At 39.4% G+C, this 8,953-nt stretch overlaps 1 protein-coding gene across 2 annotated transcripts in view; it reads right to left on the minus strand.

The window, feature by feature from the left end:
- LOC131686926 (pre-mRNA-splicing regulator female-lethal(2)D) overlaps positions 1-8,703 on the minus strand; it is a 45,098-nt gene extending 36,395 nt beyond the window's left edge. Inside the window, exon 1 of one of the 2 annotated variants that reach the window (XM_058970957.1) lies at positions 8,557-8,703. The gene's annotated coding sequence lies outside the window, so the exon portion shown is untranslated. Of the gene's footprint in view, positions 1-8,132; positions 8,536-8,556 lie in introns of those variants that run through there. The other variant, XM_058970958.1, reaches the window with a different exon arrangement.
- Positions 8,704-8,953: the final 250 nt, after the last annotated feature.

Here is an 8,953-nt window from a genome sequence, read left to right on the forward strand (position 1 = left end):
GTGTCTGTAGCCCTGCTCCAGTTTACTCGGCGCCCCAACGAATCACCGCTTGCACTTCACACGACCTACTCAAGCTAGGTGGAATAGCTTTCTGGTAGCTTGATAGGGTCGGTTCGGCGATTCTGGGTAAAGCATTGCGCCCGATATACTAGTCCCGGGCTGTGGACCTAGCCTTCTCCACAAGACGATTACTCATTGTTCCAATCCTCTACTCATTTGATCATCTCACCATTTTCACTGCAGAGGCGACATAATTTTCACAATCGTTGATGGTTTGGCGTCTATAGCAAACATTGCGCTTTTCATTGAGCCAAACTGTGGGCAGTCAAAAACCACGTGCTCTGGTGTCTCTTTCACGGGGAGCACGTCGTTTGGGATAAGTTCGTTCGCCATAATGTTCATTTGCCATAACAGCAAGTGACACATGCTTTCGGTTGACATAATGCTCATTTGGCATAATTATGAATAAGTTTGCATATTATCAAACGACATCGAATTTGTGTGCAATAGTTAAAGAGTTCTTTAACATTCACCATACCATAATTAACCATTTACCCGAATAGACCACTTGCCCGAATGTCGCTAATACTAATATCGTATTCACTCACATAATATCAAATTAATTGCAGCGGAACGTAACCTTATAAGACCTGTTATTATTGTTACAATTCCAACAAACGGATTCCGCAATGTCTCGTCAGTGTCTGAATATAGACCACAATCATCACCGTGGTCTGCTATGATCTTCCGATTGCTGTCGGCTGAGATCAAAAGACCACACCACCGGCTCCGTAGTCTATGGAACAACATTGATTCGCAGTATCGACATTAACAGCAGTTTGCCAGAAAATTAAGGGTTGATTCTTTCTTTCAAACATGAGCAGTTTATTAAATATATATACCGAATAGCCCTCGCAAGTAAACTGGTGATCCACTCGTTTGCCTGGTTTACTCAAACTTAGAGGTTAATTTCGCCATTCACACATGACCAGTTCTTAAAATCTGCATGCCAAATAAGCTCGCAAGCAAACGGTTGATCTGCTCGTTTGGTCGGTTTACTTAAACATAAAGATTGATTCTGCAGTTCTTTGAATCTATATATAAAATAGCCCTTGGCTTTGTCGCATAACCGAGACCAAGGATCCGAAGCGGCACAAAGCCGCTGAGGATCCGCAAGCAACCCTGTGATCCACTCGTTTGCCGGTTGACTTTTCCGTGTTTTCTGTTCATCCTCCGGGACACCTTCGAGGTGAATCGGTGTTCATCAATCCACGTTTGTCGTCGTGTTCCTCTGATGTATTTGTTCCTATACCACTCTTGATCCTCCTCTAGTAGTAATACAATGAGAATCATTCTAGCATCTACCGGATTATAGTAGTCTAGTATCCTCTTGATCAAAACCCTGAACGTGCTTTCAAACCCGGCTTGTTTCATCTCGTTTCTATTGCTGAAAACGTGCCCTGGATACTGTGCCGGACAATTGACGATAATACGCTCACCAGGAGTCTCTTCTTGCTACTGTTTATTGCCGAATTGTTCGGCATGATTCTGACCAAAGGTGTGGTCGCTCTTGCCGTCTTTTCTCAAATATAGTCGGCGTTACCACTAAAATGCAGTTGAACGTCGATTATCACGTTCAATAGCTTCACCTCACGGTTCGAGTCGTTGATATAATTACCGACCGTGGTTTCACCCTGTTGCACTGCCTTGCGTTTGTTAATCAACTTCACCTCTGCTTCATGATAGGCAATCGCTAGATATTTTTCCCGCATCCAGTCTTCCACTGAATCCATCGCCTCCGTGACAATACCCCGACTGCTTAGAGCATTTGTTAATCCTCGAAACCAACAACTTCCTGACCTGAGAAGGCACAGCTTCAATGCTCTATCCTACATCGCGTTCAATAGCGTCGGGCTGAGGAAAGAGCCCTGGGGAACGCCTACCGTAATTGTCATTTCTTCTCTCTCCCTTGTATGTCTCGTCGATCAGCGTGCGGTTCTGAATATACCTCTTCAAAATCCCGCAGAAGTTCTCAGGAACTCTCATGCTGTGCAAGGAATACGCGATTGCTTCCCAACTGTTGAAAGCATTCTTGACGTTTAAGGTGACCACCAGTGATATTCCCTTCTCTGTTCTTTTGTTTTGTATTGTCTCTGCCATTTCCACAACCGTTCTGTTGACATCCACTCTAGACCTGCCTTTCCGGCAGCCGAGCTGCATATTCGATCGGCCGTCCACGCTCTCCGTATTTGGCAAACCTGTTCAGGGTTATTCATATTGGCCTATAAAATCTACAGGAACACCAAATTCTGTCGCTTCGAGTTACCGGGGACTCTCATCGATGCTCTCTTGTATCGCTGTTTTCAGCTATGAAATTCCCTTTGGTCCTGGGACCTTCTCCTTTCGAGGCTTCCGTCAACCTATATAAGCTCTTTGTCGGTCATTCGGGTTTTTTCTTCATAATCATTTTCCCCATTGTACGGTGCAAGCGGCCAGATCGTTCGTTCATACTGCTCGAACCTTCATCTTCGCCGAGAACCTTCCATGGGCTTCAGTTGCGCATTCTATCTTCATCATGGCAATTCTAAGCAACTCCTCACCGTGAGCTTCGCCATGCACTTACATGTTGATCGGAAATCGTCGTATTCCAGTAGTTTGCTGTGCTGCGACCGTTTCTCGGTTTTCCATTCCTCGGCATGGTCGCATCGCACGCCCGTTTTGGTGATACTTAACTCGGTCGCAGTTAGATTCAAGAGGATGTCTTCGGTTCTAAGTGTTTCGATGAGCACCTCCTTGTGGCGGATCGTCGCTTCGAACCTCTGCTCGTTTATCTGCCTCCCATGTGATTCAACTTGTGTCATGTTCCCAATGCTGTTCCGGATCGCTTGATGGTAGCAGTGGGTATATTACTTGCACGCTCTCCAGTTTGTTTCCTGTCAATTTGTCAGAGCAGCAGAAAGTGACATCGATGATGGATCCCCATACCTCCCTGCGGCAAGTGGTACTTTTGTTAGCAAGATCTACGTTTAACTTTGATCATTAATGTCCAATCAAGATACCTTTGAATGCAGTGTTCACCCGACAATTCCGCGAGCACCATTTTCAAAGAATATTATAGAATGTAAATCTCATCGTCTTTTCTGAAAAATCTAATTCGATTTTGATAGGCATAGAAAATGAAAGGTTTAATATCCTCAAAGACTGCTGGTAAAGTTCGTACAAATTATACCTATGGCTGCGGGAATAGGGACTAAATACTACGGACATGTAAGGTGATTGAACGTGTTCAATAAAATTAAAATTAAAATTCTTAAACTTGTTTGAGAAGTTTGTACATATTTGTATTTGTATGTTTATTTGCAACGACAGGCCTTTAGCATATGCTTTATATCAGACTGAAGGAATATTACTTAATGAGATATATTTAGAATTTGAAATAAATCAGAACTAATACTAATCAAAATATAGAAATTGGCTGCTTATTTTAGACCAGACTTCTTGTGTAGTTCTTGAAGGAAGCTATCGTTGATTTCAGCTTAGCGTCGATTGGAAGGGGACCGTTCATAAACCACGTAGACCAAAATTTGAGAATTTTTAACCCCCACCTCCCCCCTAGTAGACCTTAGTAGACTTTTACCAACCCCCCCCCCCCCCCCCCCACTCCAAAAGTCTACGTAGACTTTTAATTTTTTTTAGTCGCGGGAAATGTGAAATTAGCAAGAAGCACATTATAATGTTCAATTAAAAATTAGCGTTTAGATTTATTTCAAGCTATTTAAATATTAAACAAAGGTTTTTCACTTTGGATCAAATCAATTAATACCAATTCAAGGTGCTTTTGAACATTTGTGTAGCAGAATACTTCTTTTCAAGGTTAGTCACTCAACTATATGTAAAAAGATATATTACTATAACTAGCTTAAATTTTGTCCGAAGTGCGAGAATTGCTAAACACTTTTTGACCCTTACTGGTGCATTCAAAATTGTTAAATTATAAAAAACAATTACAAAATAATACTTTTGATGTGTACTATTATCTAGGCTAAATTAGTAAACCAAACATGCACACAAATTTCACTTTTCGTGAACAAACTTCAATATTTCTAAGATAGTAAGAAAATCTAAATTGCCTTATTTGATTAAGGGAATTTTTCTTATGTAATTAATAGCCGTATCATCTAAGAGTATTATTGCAAAGTAGGTATCAAAGTTTAACTCCGAATATTTTCGAAGATAAATATAGTAGAACTGGTTTGCACGGAGTTTCGTAGGGTCAAGACGTAAAATTTAACGTGCTTTTAAAGATTTTGAAATCAGTGTGAATGACTGCAAGAGAAACTGATTAACCCGAGTAAAAGGGAGTGGGCGTATTCGTAAATCGATTGCCTTGTACGCAGCGCACCTGGGTTCGAATCCTGACCCCGCACATAGGATTAGAAATTTTTCCTAGAGATGTTTCTAACCCGAAGAGGCCTCTATAATCGAAATTAAAAAACTCGAGTAAACACTTTGTTGTAGAAGTTTAATTACCCTACTGCTTTAACCAACGAAATCAATAAATAAAGAATTAAAAAGTTAATCCACGTATTGTTAAAAATCGGGTGTTTTGTTGTTACAATGCTTGACCATTTTTTAACTTTTTATGGTTCATGCATTTAATGGTTCATGCATGTCTGCTAACAAGTGGTGTCTCGCATGATTTCACAGCCAAAATCTTCGGTCGAGAGGAATTTTGGGCGATCGTCTTTGGAACTGTCATTTTGTATTATTCCTAGATCAAAACTATATCAAAATATACGCAAGAAACAACACCGTGTGAGGTTGTCCAAAAGAAAAAATCGTGGGTTCTGGGTTGAGTGGTCGCTTATCGAGTAGTGACCTCAATAGTGTATTAGCTTTGAAGTATCTGCATAAATACTGAATAGACCGATATTTTGAATACAACTCTCTTTAAATCCCATTTATAATTAGTAATACGAGAATAACAAAAAATAAGTCTACGTAGACTTTTTCATAGACCCCCCCCCCCCTCCCCCTCGTAGACAAACGTAGACTTTTGCCAGACACCCCCCCCCCCCCCCCCCCCCCCGTCCCCCTTATGAGTCTACGTGGTTTATGAACAGCCCCAAGGTCATTCCAGCTAATTGCTCCGTACGCCAGTACACTTTTACCGGTAATGCTTATGTGCCTGAGTATTATGAAAGATCGTATTCGCAGCTGCTGCCCATGTTGGTATGTTGGATGTAGTTTGGCAAATCTCGATGGTATGCTTGCCTCATGATGCAACGTATTCTCAGTCAGCAGTTGGAATGTACATCGACTCCAAGAGTGAAGTTTCGAATGTCTAAGGTTGTGTCTAGTCGACGAAGGTTGTAGACAAACGTTATCGAGAGGACTGGGACAAATACTTGAAACCTGTCTTATATTTTGTATGTTTTCAGCACAATATCGTTCCCTTTATGAGACCACTATGTGTTACCAACTCGACGTCAGCATTTCATAAGGCATTATATCAAGAGTACTTATTCAAAAGGTCCTAGGTGACATTGAGCTCGAACTGAGAAAAACGAGGCTGAAGTTTCATGGACCTAAAACAAATCCCTATTAGAGAACAAAATATGGGTTTTGATGGAACAATTATGCCAATATAGTCTAAGGACTATGCTCTTTAGGAAAATAATACTAAAAATATGAAATGTTTAGTGCTAATGTAGTTTTTAAGCGCTTTAGAATGATGCGTCCTTTTGAAAATTATAGGACCTTTCACATAGGTCTTTTTTTCGGGCCCAAGAATCATGCGACGCTGCACATACGGCTTTTTTCAGCAAAGGTAGCTCTTACGACGAATATTGAATTTCTTCAAAGTTTTCGACAAAATGAGCACCAGAATACGAATGTTCTTCATTACTATGGTAAATAGTTGCACTGGATTTAACAGAAGTCTTGCAAAAAAAAATTGCGGGAAACTTTAGTTTATATTAACAGATCATTGGCTGGAAGTGGTTAAAACCAACGAATGGCATGTTACTTTAGAATAACTAAGCTTTCCAATTATCATTTAATTTATTATGCTTACTAAATTCAACTTCAAAAATAAGAACATGAACAGAAGAAAATATTCTTTTATTTTGATGCTTAGGACGTTTTTACTAGGTACCTATGTGCAGTGGGGAAAACATAGAATGAAATGAATCTTGCGTCGTTTTTGCATGGCGCCTATGAACAGTTGCAGAGGTTTTGAAATATTTCGCGCATAGGTCCTTTTATTTTAAAAGGTCTCAAGTGGAAAATTTTAAAATATGATCATGAAAACCTTGCGACTTTTTATATAATGCTTGTTATTTTGATAAATACTGGGTATATTGAATCCTGGTTTTCGGTATTCGTTAGCTATGTTGTAATCACATGCTGTGCTGCAAATGACTCAGTTTGTTTACATTAGTCACTAAGGACCATTTGAATCAGCATTCTTGATATACAATATGCTCATGTCGAGAAAATGGCGCCTGAAAAATTACCTCGTACATTATATTCCCATTTATGAACAGGAGCTTGATTTAAGGACCAAACAACCCAATGCCGTGTTAAATTAACCCTTTTTCCGAATAATATACAAAATTTATTAAAAATTGTATTTTGAACAATTTTTGCAGATAAATGTTTTGGTCCCTTTTGAAACATCGCAATGGTTTTGTGCCCTCTCCCATAATCCCTTTTCGGCGAGACGTTAGCTTATAGTGCATGCGGGTGAACCCTTTTGTTTATAGCAAATGATTATGTGACGTTTATTTTGATCCCTTTCTCGGTGTTGGGAAGTTTTTGTACCCTTTTCAACTATAGTCTTTTTCATCAAGAAAAGAAAAACCTTTTTTCCGTTTTGTTGTTTGGTGTATATGAACCGTTAATTTTTGAGGGGAAGTGAAAGGGAACATAAACAAAACAAGTTATTTTGCTTATGTGCCTTTTCGATAATCTTTTTTTTTTCGCCAACAGCCGGCAGGATCTATCGAAAAACTCTGATTTCGACTAGCTTTCTGCTAAGAATTAAGTAACAAACAAAAGAGAAAATAAACAGAGAGAAACTGTCATTTGCACTTAGGACCATTTGACATGCTTGGCTAGAAGTATTAACCGGAATTGTTTACGTTTTGCTTTGCTTTGCGGGCCCATTTGAAGTGTTCTCGTCGAAATAGTTCCAAACCAAGATTTGTAACTTCGTTAGACAATGGTACTAATTCACCACAAAAATGATCTTGGTTTGCGGTGCAAAGATTCCAGACTTGCTGAAGATGATCGCTTGAGTCTTCTTTGGATTAAAAGCCAGCCAGTTTGCATTTTTCCTGTGAACTATCGCTTCGAGGCCAATGTTGATAGTATTTAGAAGTCTATCTACATCGGAAATCAGGCCAGAAATATAGATTAATGGATTATTTTTGTTTGTTTTTGTGTAATCGCTCACGAAATTTTCAAAAACATGGTTTTTATGAAAACTACCAACTATCAATTTTCTTCTAAAGCTGATAAAATTGGGCAAAAAAGCTGATAACATCGGGGGTAGATAAAATCGGGTGCTTATAAAATCGGGTTTTTACTGTAATAATTCTAAAGATTGAAGCAAATAGATTTTTGAAGCAGAATGATAAAAAAATCTTAAAATCAAATTGATAAACTTTCAGCATATTGGATTGCTAAAATATTTAGCTGATAAAATTTAAAAAAGTTTCAATAACGCATGCGAAGAAATTTGGTGCGTATACTTCAATTTTTCACATTATTGGAATAACTGTTACTGTAAAGACGATAATTTCGATCGGTTTGACAATTTCAGTTTCTGCTGCATTACTGGCAACGCATGACTATCAAAATGGTTGAATTAAAATCATTGAACTTTTGAAGATAATTCAAAAATAAAATTGTTGGAATCTTTGACCAAATTTTAATAGGTATGGATTTGTTCAATCAGATCAATTTTATTAACCAGATTGCAGATTACCGCGCACAATAGTTGATAACAAAATAATTTACTAATATATTACACAAAAAAACATAAACGCAGTTCACTTCCAAACCAGCCCTACCAGGTGGATATACCACAGGTCGCAGATCATGCAAAAGTCACGTTGGCATATTACCGTTCGCATTAGCCAGGTTTCGCTGTGATCATTCTTTTCCTGTGCTCTTGTCATGCCCTAGTTACGCATGAAAATGGTGACGCCTTGCGAAAAATTTCCATTCAAGCCACATCACATCGCCAGTTCGGAAATCACCCGAAAACTGATACAAAACGACGAATTTATTCACCCATTACACCTAGCAGCAATAAAATCTGCTGAAAATTCACATTCGGCAACCATTTTCTGTACCCTTCACAGCCAACGTTGGCTAGATACGTTTTTGACATGAACACCCGAACCAGCAAGCACAACTTGGAGTAATACCCCCCATTTTAATGTTCACTGCCTTCACTGGGCGACGAGGTCGTTTATAAATTGGCAATTTTTCGGTTTAAAACACACTCCCCCGCAATGGAAAATATCACAATCGAACGGTTCTCACCTTGCACTGCACTTTACGAACTAGAACGAACACTTTTTCGCTAGTTTTATTCCTGAATTTTGCATAAAACACACCACCGTTGGCCCAACGATGAAGCCACTTTTACCATTTTCAGTTCGCGATTGGTTTGATAGCTCTCTCTCCCGTTCCGATTCAACAGGGGAACAAAAATTTCCCTTCACTACACACTTCTAGCTGGTGGTGTTTGTGAGCTTTCGATTCATTATTATAAAATCCTAAGCTACGTACAGTTATGTTGGAGATCGAGCGACGTCACATCGACAGTAGTGTGAGCAGTGCGGACGATGTGTGCTTTGCTGAATGTTTTGTTGCTCTCTTGTTCTCGCGTTCGCACCTTACTGCCCCGTGGAGCACCTGACAAGCACGCCAATACGCA

The sequence above is a fragment of the Topomyia yanbarensis genome, chromosome 3 (assembly GCF_030247195.1).
Source record: "Topomyia yanbarensis strain Yona2022 chromosome 3, ASM3024719v1, whole genome shotgun sequence".
NCBI classification, from domain to species: Eukaryota; Metazoa; Arthropoda; class Insecta; order Diptera; family Culicidae; genus Topomyia; species Topomyia yanbarensis.